This window comes from Chinchilla lanigera, unplaced genomic scaffold (assembly GCF_000276665.1).
Source record: "Chinchilla lanigera isolate Chin_1 unplaced genomic scaffold, ChiLan1.0 scaffold00003, whole genome shotgun sequence".
Lineage (NCBI taxonomy): Eukaryota > Metazoa > Chordata > Mammalia > Rodentia > Chinchillidae > Chinchilla > Chinchilla lanigera.
Window position 1 is genome coordinate 3,355,103 of NW_004955404.1, and position 12,537 is coordinate 3,367,639.

At 40.8% G+C, this 12,537-nt stretch overlaps 1 long non-coding RNA gene across 2 annotated transcripts; it reads left to right on the plus strand.

Moving 5' to 3' along the window:
- Positions 1-2,581: 2,581 nt before the first annotated feature.
- Positions 2,582-12,036, plus strand: LOC102023320. Of its 2 annotated transcripts, none has more exons than XR_001235134.1 (5): positions 2,582-2,868; positions 3,353-3,477; positions 5,243-5,384; positions 11,235-11,332; positions 11,746-12,036. It is a non-coding gene; the product is annotated as an uncharacterized LOC102023320 (long non-coding RNA). The 2 variants fall into 2 exon arrangements; XR_259295.1 differs by having other exon boundaries at positions 5,243-5,300.
- Positions 12,037-12,537: the final 501 nt, after the last annotated feature.

The following is a 12,537-nucleotide window of genomic DNA, read 5'->3' on the forward strand; positions in this document are numbered from 1 at the left end:
GATTTTACAAGGCTTTGGTCACTTGCTACTGTCTTCAAGTGTAGGGCGAGATGGGCTTGGGTTTCTTTCTTTCCCTCATTTTTACATTATGTCCATTATTTCCGCTGGCTGGAAGCAGCCGGGGTCAGCGAAGCGTCAGCGTCAGTCTCTCCTCTGCTCCCGCCCCCACCGCCCCAACAGCCAGCATTTCTGCCTCACGCCCCCAAGCTGACCATCACTCCCACAGGTGAATAAAATCTAGCACGCCCATCCCAGGCTCATCCTGCCATTCAGTCACTTACACATCTGTGCCTCGCGCCTCCTACTGGTGTGACTGGGAGCAAAGGTCCGGGACCCCAACACGCCCAGCTCACTGCGGAAGTCACGCTGGTGCCCGTGACTTGGAAAGACACTGGGCTCTGCTCCGGGAGCACCAGAAGTCTCTGCTGAGGGTGCCATGAACTGCCAGTTGGCAACTGCTGCTCTAGGATTCTCTTTCTCGCTGTTAATTATAACAAATGTCGCATCAATTTAGGTACAGAATGATCATGACAACACTGAGGAACTTGCCTAAAACTGGTTATGTGGTTGGAGGGAGATAGTAAGGAGAAAGAATAATCTTAGTTTTATTTATCCGCCAAGTATATTTTGAGTTTTATAATGTGTTCTATATTATTCACAGCATGAGTTTCCATCTGAGAACAAGGCAAATATATTCTCTCCTGAGAATATAGATTTTTAATGCAGAGACATGGCAACAAGCAACAGTACTATATTTCAGTGTTATAGAGAGAAGGTGTTGAACATAGTACTTCAGGGTATACTGTGCGTAAGTACTGTGGAACAAGCCTGTGTATGCATGAGCACTGAATCTGTGTAACACCTCTATGTGGAAAATTGTGACACACTTCTAAGAAACATAGAAGTACACACGGACAAACAGGAATGCGTATCATGCCATGGACATTTTAGCAGTATAAAGCCTACTGTCCACCAATAGCATATTTAAAATCCCTTTAAATTATTGGCTTTCTTACACATTATCAATTATATATGATAAAGTGTTATGGACTTGTTACATTATGTGAAATGTGGCTCATGAATTGTCTTACGCTTCAAAATATAAAGGAAGAGAACTTCCAGGCTAAGACTAGCTCCTAGGCCAAGAGGAGGGTTTCTATATATATTAACCATCTAAAAGGCCAGCGGATGACCTCAGATCCCTAATTAGAACACAGCATATTTATTTTCTTGTTTCCAGCTGTAGGACTCCAGTTGGCTTGCACCCCCAAAACACATATCAGCATGGATGGCTGCATGCGTTTGGCAATAGCCAGCTCTGAAAAGGCGCTCTGATTTCACCAGCAGGGCTGGGAGCTGTGTGAGGAGAATGTAAAACTGCACCAAACAAAAACCAGTTGACAGCAAATAAATTGGAACCAATAAGTAATCATCGAGCCTTATCATTTAATCTCTGCAAGAAGAAAGACAGATATTCTGGGCCATTCCTAGCCAACAAAAACAACCATTTAACACCCTGGTTTCGATTACAGGGTGTGCGTGGCACTGGGATGCCCTGTCATGGCGTGAGTTATTCTGATGGATGACCCTGGCAAACAATTTCTCCCAAATGAAATGAATCACGGCTGATGAGGTCTCTCTGGATGAGAACACGCAAACATTCACTGACGCCACACGTACACGTCTCCGGGACAATGTGGGGAAGAACGCCAATCGCACCTAGTTTCTGTACAGTGTCAAATGAAACAAAAGTAGGAATTGTAGCTACTTACATTTTTAAGGAGATTATGATGGAGAATTTAAATAAAGGGTAATTATAACCCAAAGCATAAACCGTGTCCTGACTTGAAAAACAGGCGTGGGCAGCGTTCTGTTGACATAAACTGACCACAAATGCTAAAATCCACCTTTCTCCGCCTGGGTTGCTCACCCAGATTCTGCAGATTTCATATTTCCTGCACCAAGAATGAAGCCCTCTTAAGAATAACAGGAGCTACCTATATAAATGTTAGATCACTTTTTCTATAAAACCATATTTTTCTATGTAGAAGTGTATTCCTTTCGTTCCTTTATGGAAGTATTGCAACAGGACGAGGGTAGATAAGGGAGAAAAAGAGAGGGGCATGGTACATTGGCAAATCTGCAAGTTTCATGTCAAGTTACACCACAATTGCCCTGGTGTCTTGAACATCCTCCCTGAGAATGAGAACAAGACCTTCTTCCTCAGGCCCAAGGCGGGACACGGGTGTGGCATTCCTTGCTCATCTGCTTGCACTAGTTGTTACTAGTACAACTAGCTACAATAATGCACGGGTTCTTGGATAATCTCCTTTGTTACTGGTGAACCTTTTTCGGTGATATGAGTGCATTTACTGAGATCCTCAAAACCATCACCATCCCTGCTGCCTTCACAGCCAGCACCACCACAGTGTCACATCACTGTCATCACCATCATCACAATTATCATCACCATCATTCTCATCATCACTGACAGCATCACTATTGTCACCATAGTCACCATCACCATTGACATCATCACCACCATCATCACCACAGTCAGTGCCGTGATCACCATCATCCTCCCCATCCTCACTATCATCAATGCCATCATCACCACCATGGCAATGGCAGCAGGACACAGAGCACATTTATAAACTGACTTCTATCTTTTAAATACATCATTAATCCTCCAAACAAACCTACAAAGTCCACCAAAATTGTTTTCATGTAGGAAAAATACGGGCTTAGATCAATCAGGGTATGTAGGAAGCTTGTGCAGCTCCTCCCATTAGAAGGGAATAAATCAACTCTTTCACCCACGTGTTTTTTGATGCTGCAGTTCTTTTTCCCCCTAAGCACACCATCTCGGTGAGTATAAATGATGTGACATCTGAACCTGAGCCAGGAGAAAGGATGGTGTCCAACTCTACAGAATGATGCACTTAGGAGGGGGGTGTGGGGATTGTCTATTTTCTTCTACCACTCAAAGCCCTGCCCATCCATCCTCAGTGATAATACCAACCATGGCATTTCTGTGGCAACTGATGGACCACCAACACTACCAGTGTGATAGCAGACTACTCATTACCTAACAATTTTACTGTTAGGCTGTTGGATGACAGATGCCATGCAGCCTATACTCATAACTGTCATGTTATGTGGCATTTATAAACGACCGATAAGGATCCAGTACATTACTAAATATCCAAAATGCTTGTGTAGGAAGTGTAAAGTGTGGTACGCTGCATTCATTTGCATGGGCTCCCAGAGCTAATGGTACCAGCCTCTTCCCAGCACCAGAGTTGCCATGTTGGAAACCTGAAAAGGCCCAGGATGAATTTTCCCTTCGCAGAAACCAGAAATGTTACAGTCAGCATTCACAACCAGCTCCAATGGGTGTGTCCATACTTCAGAAACGAGGAACGTGACAGAAGTCAGAGTTAAAGAGGACACGCACGCTTCTGCCTTTAGACTCAGGTGAGCCAACAATGGGCTCAGTTTTCAACAGCCCCAGATTTTGTTCTGAGCCATGAGGCGAGCTAGCAAAATTCTGGTGAGACACTTCGATTCCTGGTCTCTGCTTTATCTGGGAGCACGGATACCGGTTTCCACTCACCACTTAACAAACTCACATGATTTTCTCTTGAGTGGTTTGAAAGTTAGTTGTAAAATGTGTGCTAAAAATACATAAAATTGTATTATTCTGATTTTAATGAGAAACAAAAATGAGACGATAGGAAGAAACCCAAGATTCCCACATCCATGGAAGAATTCTGTGTTGTAGCTATACTGTGAAGAAAGCACGGAGACTCAGACTTGCCATATAATGGTGCTTGGTGAAGCTCAGGTGTCAGTAAAACGCTACCACAGTGAATATTTTCTCTACAAAGCGTTCAGAAAACCAGTGAGGGAGCTACAGAGTCAGAAACAGAGTGAGGAATTAAACCTGAAGAGCCAGCCCTGTCTCAAACAACTTCATTGAAGGTCGTGTGTCAGAGACAAGGGGAGAAGGAAAGACAGAGTTTTTTTAGAGAGAGAAGTACTTTCTCCATGATAGTACACTGTCACATTATATATTATAAAGTTTTAGAAACTATCTTCCAGGTCCTCTTGAACTTCTTTCAACATTTAAAAAAAAAACTGTATTAGAAGAGTTTCTTTTCACAAAGGCTTCCCAAGAGGATAGTTTCAGTTTATTTATAATAAGAAACCAGGACAGAAAATGGACAGATGTGTTCAGGAGGCAGCCCCAGGGTGACCACCGCTGATTCTGCAACTTTCAGTCACACTGGTGCCACTGTTCTGGGCCACATGTTGCAGGTGGCCCCAAACCTGATTTTTGTCTGTACCTCCACCATATGACACTATCAACAAACCGTCAGACCCAACAGGCTTGACGGAAGGAAGGCCTGCACTCATGGAGAAAGATGGGGGAGCATCACACCTAGGAGGAACACTGCTCCTCCATGACCAAATATCTCAGCCTCCATTCACAAGTCAGCAGTGCCTACCATGCTGCACATGCAGTTTGGTCAAGCATTATGTAGCAAATGTTCTCTACATATGTTCCAGTGGGGTCTCACAGAAACCATGAGTTCTCTGTCTCTACAGAAACAGCGAGCTGGGTATCTACACAGAAAACAAAGCTTAGGTATCTCCACAAGTACTATGAGTGTGACAGAAGTTAGCTATCTCCACAAAAGCTACAAGTTGGATATCTTCACAAGAACTATGAGTTAGTTATCTCCCCAGAAAGAAATTAGGTATTTGCAAAGAAGATATGCATTAGGTAACACAAAAAGCAATGAGCTAGACATGACCATGGCAACAGTGATTAGATATCTCCACAGAACTGTAAGCTAAATATCACCACAGAAATTATGAATAGGTATCTCCCCAGATGAGAGTAGTTAGTTATTTCTGAAGATACTGAGACAAGTATCCCCAAGGTAAGTATGAGTTAGATACCTTCAGAGAATCCTGGAGTTAGTTACCTCCACAAAAATCAAGAGTTGGTTATTTCCATAGAAACTATGCATTAAATAGTTCCCATTCCCCTACAGCTAAAGGTTTTTTAATCACACAGAAAGTGACAAAAGAGAACTGGCTTCCTGTTGTGACTTCATGTCAGGGCCTCTATCACTAGCTTCTCCATCCCAAGGTAAAACCCAACCCTTCCTTTCCCATAGTTCTTATTTTAAATATGACTCAAGGATCCCTTTCCCTCTTCTCAATACCTTAGGGTTCACATGCCTGGAAACACCTGGGGCCTCGACCCTGATCAAAGACGACCTTCGAGGGTAAGAACTGACCTCCACACATTACCTGCAATACATGTGGTCACAAAGTGGAATATTTATTAACACGTGCAAGTGGTTAAAACAGTAAGTGTTAAACATTGTATAGTATAAGATGATAAGAACAAAGAATGCATAGTTCTCTTTTAACTAAAAAGCATTAGCAGAAGCCATTGATTTACTTTTGTTACAAAAGAGAATTTGAGGCTCTATTTTACCAAAATATATTTTTATGAGAGTATATTAAAAAAGGATGAAATTACTTATGGGGTATTATTGAGCATTTTACACTCTCAATAAACAAACATTATTGCAGTTAATGTTTCATTAAAAACTTGAAAATCCTTCTCTTTTCAAGCAAACTGTCCTGAAGAACTATTCTTCATTATATTGACTTAACAATTAATTTCCTTAACCTTCCTAAATATTCATCTGATAGTTTCTGTAGACAAAGGCTTATTCTATTTGACATCGAAAATAATATTTATTAAAATTAGCAGAATGTTTTAGAATGAGATCAAATAACAAATTACTGTGGAATATAAAACCATGTTTTATCTGTTTATATCTATCTTCAGGTTGACATTGATATGCTCATTGTAAAAAAGTTGCAATAGTCATAAAATACTAAAATCCTGTAAAAAGAGTCTACCTAAAAAGTAATAATGCTATAAAAGGCAAATAGATGTTTTTCCCTGATTTGTACCTTTATTCCAGTTACAGAAGACTCTGTTTCTCAAGTAAATTATTAAATATTATAAGAATAACCAATTTTCTTTTTACTGTCTTTGTGGAAATGTTCCAATGCCTCATCAATGTATCAACAGTAACATTTATAGCATGTCAATGTGTTTTTTACTTCCTGGAAATGTGTAGAAGATTTCAAAGTAAAGGCTGGTCCCAGGAATAAATTTCCAGCTTTAAATCATTTTAAGAAATACTACAGAATATGAGACACCAAAGAAAGTTATAAAGCCAAACATAGATAAATGTTTTATTAAGAAATTAATATGAATTCCTGAATCTAGAATATCTGAGGGCTTATTTGTATGTGTTATGTCAATTTTACTGAATGGTAAAATATTTATGGTAAAATATTTAAAAGAAAAAGGAAAAGAAATATTGAACTCATGATTTTTAAAGCATGAAACAAAAACTGAAATAAAATAGCTTGGGGAGCTATAATCAGTCATCTACTAAATATTACAGTACATCAAAAAATTCCATATAGAATAGTGTATAGGAAAGTATTATATTCTAATATTTATACAAATATGAAAACTTTCAAGATTTACTTCTAAAGCCATGTATAAGAAATGTATAGATTTTTACTTGAGTTTACCAATTTTGATTTGGATAATATTGCAACAAATGGCCCACATTGATGGGTCATCCAAGGCTTTTGAGAAATATTGAGTAAAAAAGCATTCTGTAATAGCCAACTGTCCTTCAAAAATCTCCAAATCATCCCGACAATGACGATACAGACCACCTTAATGAAAAGCACACCATTCCATCTGGATATTTATCTCCCTTGTGAATGTTCCCTAATCTCCAGCTTGCCACTAAGTATGCGTGTTCTGAGTAATAAAATGAAGTTTCATGCTCGCTTAACATCTTAGAAATTAGGTTTTGTGATACATTCATGAATAAGACACAACCATCTTCTTAGCTAATGAACTCCAAGGCTGTAATGTCAGGAGAGTGCTTGGTATGGAAAAGCACAGGTTTTGCCTTCTGATCCAGCTCAGCTCAGTGGACTTGCTTCCTAATTGTGGAGCTTCAGAAGTCGACTGCACAGCATCCCTGTCACAGCTATCACAGGGACAAGAGAAGAAGTGGGTCTGCTAGATTCTTCCCAGGACAGTCCCGTCCAGCATACCCACCTTTACATGCTCCTGTTCGCGAGTGGCACATGGTTCTCCAGTGCTGTGGGTCTTAACAGAATGGAGCCTTAGAGAGCTGCTGTTCAGAATCACACAAGGTCTGAACAGCTCCACCCTGGTGGAGAGGCATAGCCAGGTGCACCATGCAGCCAGGCACGTGCTCCTCATCCTCCCTGGCTCATTTCTTTGGGATGACACCTTTGAGTGCTACTCCTAGTAAAATGAAGACTGTTTTCACGTGAGCAAAAGGAAAATGTCCTTGTTTCACATGAGAGCAACCATTCTTTTAATGTTCTGCCAGATTTTCCACAAAGTTATGTCCATAAGTCATTCAACTTCACATTGTGTGCCACTTGGTATTCCTGTTGACCAGGACATGACTTGCACATACTAATACACTGTCTGGAATTTTCACACTTGTGATGTCCAGCAAAATGTAGTTTGTTCAGTACAGTCTAGTTGGTGCAGACTCATCCATCAGTGCTACTAGAAAAGGGATGAATCTAGTAATATAATTATTTTAAAAACCTAGCTGATCAGCATCCCTCAAATTCTCTTTTTTTTTTTGGTTTTTCTCCGGTACCGGGAACCGAACTCATGACCTTGCGCTTGCCAGGCAGGCGCTTTTGCCACTGAGCTAAATCCCCAGCCCCATCCCTCAAATTCTCTAAACCCTTCCTAAGAAGATGCCCCTGTTACAAAATTATTCATTTGGATTTTCAGTGACAAACACTGATTGCATACTTGTGATACACAATGACACCAATGATTTCATACTCTCTTCCAGCTTCCTCTGCACCCTTTGAAAATTATGCACGTACAGGGCCAAAACAAAAGCAAGGAAAACATGTGTGCATTTCCTCTCACTGGACGCAGTAACAAAAGCTGAAATGAAATATCGATCTACTCTTTCCACTGAGCTTTCTGAGGTTTGAAACCAACCTCTCCTTAGCTGTGTACAGAGCAAAACCAAAAATTGATTACTGCTCACTTCTCGACCTAAGCTTCATGGATCTCCAGTGGTTGACTAGTTAATTAAATACGGTAACAGAATTCCAGATTAGAGCCCTCTTCATAAGCATGCCATTAATAATCCCATTTTTCAATGTAGGAAACATCTGCACATAACCACTGTAATATTCCTTCTTAACTATAGCATTCTATTCACTAGCTGACAGATCATATGTTATCTGACCCACAGGGAGACAGATCATCAATTTACAATTCCTTGTCCTGCTTTCCTCTACAGATCATGAACTTTAATACATGTTTTAGGCTTTCATCATTCATTTGTGCAAATCATAAAATGCCAGCTCTCTAAGAACTGAAAACTGAGTGGTGGGGGTGGTGTGGAGTCCACACATTGTTACTTGGCCGGTTCCATGGAAGCCCGGGCCCTACGGGGCTCAGCAGCGGACAAAACGATGGCTTCTTAGGTTGATTAAACAGCTTGCTCTTCCACAAAGCAGATATTGGGCACTGGGTGTCTGCACACCGTGTAAATTATTAATTTTAAGAAGAATATTTTCTTAGAATGATGTCTTTAGAAACACAGATCAAATTCATTTCTTTTAAATCAAGTATAGAACACGAACCTCTGGAAGGTGACTTCTTTGACACAGGGCATCCCAGGCACTGTATTTTTGAACCTGATCATGCAGCAAGAAGCAGCAGGTGGCAAAACAGCAGGTGGGAAGCCAGCAGGGAGGGCGGAGTGGCATGAGTTTAGGCCAGAGCTATGGACACGGTTAGTGGGAGATGCTGCTCTAGTAAGAGAATTAGAGACAGGAAAATGTAAGACTTGTGTCCTTTCCTTTTCAAATTTAAATTGAATACTCTTCCAGACAACAGGTGCCCGATCCAAGTTTGGAACTGGCACCTGGCAGAGTGCAAACAGCAACTTTATAACACAGAGTTCATGCGAGTTTCTTTTATTCGCTTCACACTTTGATCTGAGTACTCCAGCCACAGTACTGAGCGCTATGGACAAGGAAGTCTTACTCTTTAAGATCTCAGAGTGGATTGGGATGGAGCCAAGAACACCACAGCAGTATTTAATGTTAACAGCTCTCTAACTCTTAGACCCAGAACGATACCCTTCTCTGGAGAAAAAAACAGCAGCTACTCTCCTGTAGGTCTGACAGCTCATTCTTTTCATAGCTGAGTGACAGTGAAAAGTAACCAATATTCCTGTCTCTATCTCATCTCCCTCATGTTCACGCTCTGTCCACCACACTCTGGATTTGAATCTCCCTTTCTGTAGACCACCAGTGAATTTCTCTTACCCAAAGAGCCAATAATCGATTAGCTGCCCCAAGGAAGGATCCTGCTCTTTTCTCAGAACGATGCTTGCCAATTTTAGTGTTGATTCTTCTCCCCCACAATGCTGTACTTCCTGGTTCTCTTTCTTCATCTTGACTGTTTCTCATTGCTTTGAGGAATTTCTGCTGTCTCCACTCTAAGTACTGTTACTTCTTCTGGCCTGACATTACTTTCGTCTCTATGACTCCCTGTTTTAGACTGCATACCTTCCTGGGTAAAATTACTTCCCACTTTCAATAATACTTGGACCCATGAGTTAGATAAGAGCATATGACTTAACATCAAATCCCAGGCTCAGTCCCCAGAGTGTTAACAACTCTACCTGTGATGATGAACACGGCTAGAATTTATTTGGGTCCCGTCCCAGTCAACCACTTGCAGTGTCCTGACCACTAACATGACAAGTTTAAATTTAAAATATTTTCTACTCCCTTAAAGATTTAAGAATTATACATCAAGGCCGGCAATTATTGACACACTCGTATATAACAAAAAAGTGCGGAAATTAACAAGAAAAGTCCCCAAATCTAGATTGCATTAAAAGTTTTAGATTTCTCTTCATTAAGATCTTCTCAAAGGTTATTTCCTCAAAGGCAATGAAACTGACTAATTCACTGCCAAGATTTTTAACATGAATCAACTGACTGGATGATATGCTAATTTCCCTGTATGTGGGTGGCAGAGTGGAAATATCACCCAAAATTACAGTTTGTTTCTGTCACCACTGGGATTCAGACTCCACCCTGACTCCAGAGTACCCAGGACACAGCTTCAAGAAACAAAAGGATTCGATGCATTTCATATCTTGCACTGCTGCTTCTCTTGGAACATTATTTTGAAAACATATCCCCTCCCCAGATGCAATGAACTCCTCCTGCTGTGAACCTCTAAGGTGCTACTGTCAACTAAACCCCTGAGCTATAAGCACTTAGCTGTAAGCCCTAGCTCTGCAATCACTGGAAAAAGACCTTATGTAAAGACAGATTGTTTCTCTCTTCCAAGCGACCCGCTGAAGACCAGGCTGGGGTTCACTAGGTGTCAACAGATACCCACTCCCACTTGCCCTGCACCACACATTGTGATGATGGGAGTTCTTAGACACTGCTGCACCTGACAATGCCCCTGTACTCAACAACAGTTAGCACATATGTGTGTGCATGCATGCATACACACAGGCATACACACACACACACACACACACACACACACACACACATACACACACACAAGTCATGCTGAGTTCCAAAAAAGTGAAGCTTCCTTGCATAAGCTCGACAGCTCAAAACAGATTTCTATTCCAAAGTTTTCAGAGAGAAGGTATCAGGACAAATTAATTAGCCCAGCATTAATTAAACCTTGGAATGTACTTAGAATGTGCCTGGTAGGAGCAACTGGTTATGCAGATAATGCATAAGGCATTGTTGTAGTGTTCAGAAATGGAAACTTGGTGAAGTCCTATAATTAGGTAATGCTGGCTTGATACAGGTCACATAAGAATAAAGAATGTGTAATGTGATGGATGTAATTACTATGTACTGCAAACATGTACTAATACTTTAAAAAAAAAAAAGAGTGCATAACACACTATCTTTGTAGTTGTGTGAAGCCATAGACTAAATTCCACCCTACAGAATGGAAAGTAAGAACAAAAGCAATTTTCAACATGTTCCCTGAATGGGAAGATAACTGACTTTTCTCTCCCTTCCTTCATCCTGAAAATTAAAATTAGAAGACAAGCACTGGGGCTAGAGCTGCCATCTTGGACCATGGAGCCATCTGACAGAAGGATGCTGGCCTAGGATCATGCAGGGCCATACATGGCAAGAGGTAAGAGGAGAAAAAGGAACATCTATACTATTCAAGCATGTTACTCAAGACAGTTATTTTGGATGCATTTTGTCACCTTATCTAAAATTTAAATAATACAAATGAAGTGCACTGAGATCTCTTCATGTCTGAGAGGGTCCTTCCCTAGTCATGCAGAAATGGTGGTTAAAGGAAAGAAATGTTTCTAAGAATGAGTCTAAAGGATGATACTAAAATAGTATTCTTGCTTGAAGTCCCATTCCTGAATTTCCCAAGGATGTATTGAAGTGGTAAGCATAACTTTTTTTTCCAATTTAGCATAACGTTTTAGACACAAGAACAATCTATGAATAGTTGGAACATAAAAGCAGAACTGGAAAGCAACAAATGAACCTTTTGAAATCAGTATACACAATATTTCACTTCTTTCCTAGTGTTCCAGTGATTAGTTTGAGCTCCAACACTTTTGGTGCCATCCAGTCTACCTGAGAACACCTGAATAAAATCTACTTTCTCATCTATGCAAAGACCCAAGGGATGCAGCAAAGCCATGTGAAATCTCCAAACGTTGGAAAAGATCAGTGTTAAGACCAGAGAATCACTTGCAGGCTGCTGTGTACACCCGGACGGACACACAGAGATGAAACCACCGCACAAGAACACCTGCATTTTTTAGTCAAAGCAACTTTCATTCAAAGAAATACAAATTAATTTAACATGAATAAAATATCACTCAAATGGTAACTCTTCTTTTGGGGGGAGACTTACTGCTATTCAAGAGAAAGTGCAGTATATTAGACACAGCCTGTAACTAAGTCTGCACACTGCCAAGATCTCAGGGACAGAGGTGTCCATAGGATTGCTCACCAGTGCCTTTGTATCTGGTGAGAGAAACACTTGATCATATGGTGTATCATAAATGTCTACCGCACAAAACTTTTCCTTCATCTATCATTTAACTAAATTCTTAAAACATCCATGATCAGTGTTATGGTGGAGAGGTACACACTTTCTTAGGCAAATCAGAAACACCTCCAGATTTTCCCTAGGTGTCTCTAGCCCAGCTGTGTCAGGCCACATCCTCAGCCCACGCCTGAGGGGCCCTGAGAGCTGCACTGCAGTCTACTCAGAGGCCGCCACTGCCCCTGTTTTTCCATCAGGAGTGCTTGAGATACTGAAAAAGCACTTCATGAACCACGCCTCCAAATCTCTTTCTTGCTTTTCTT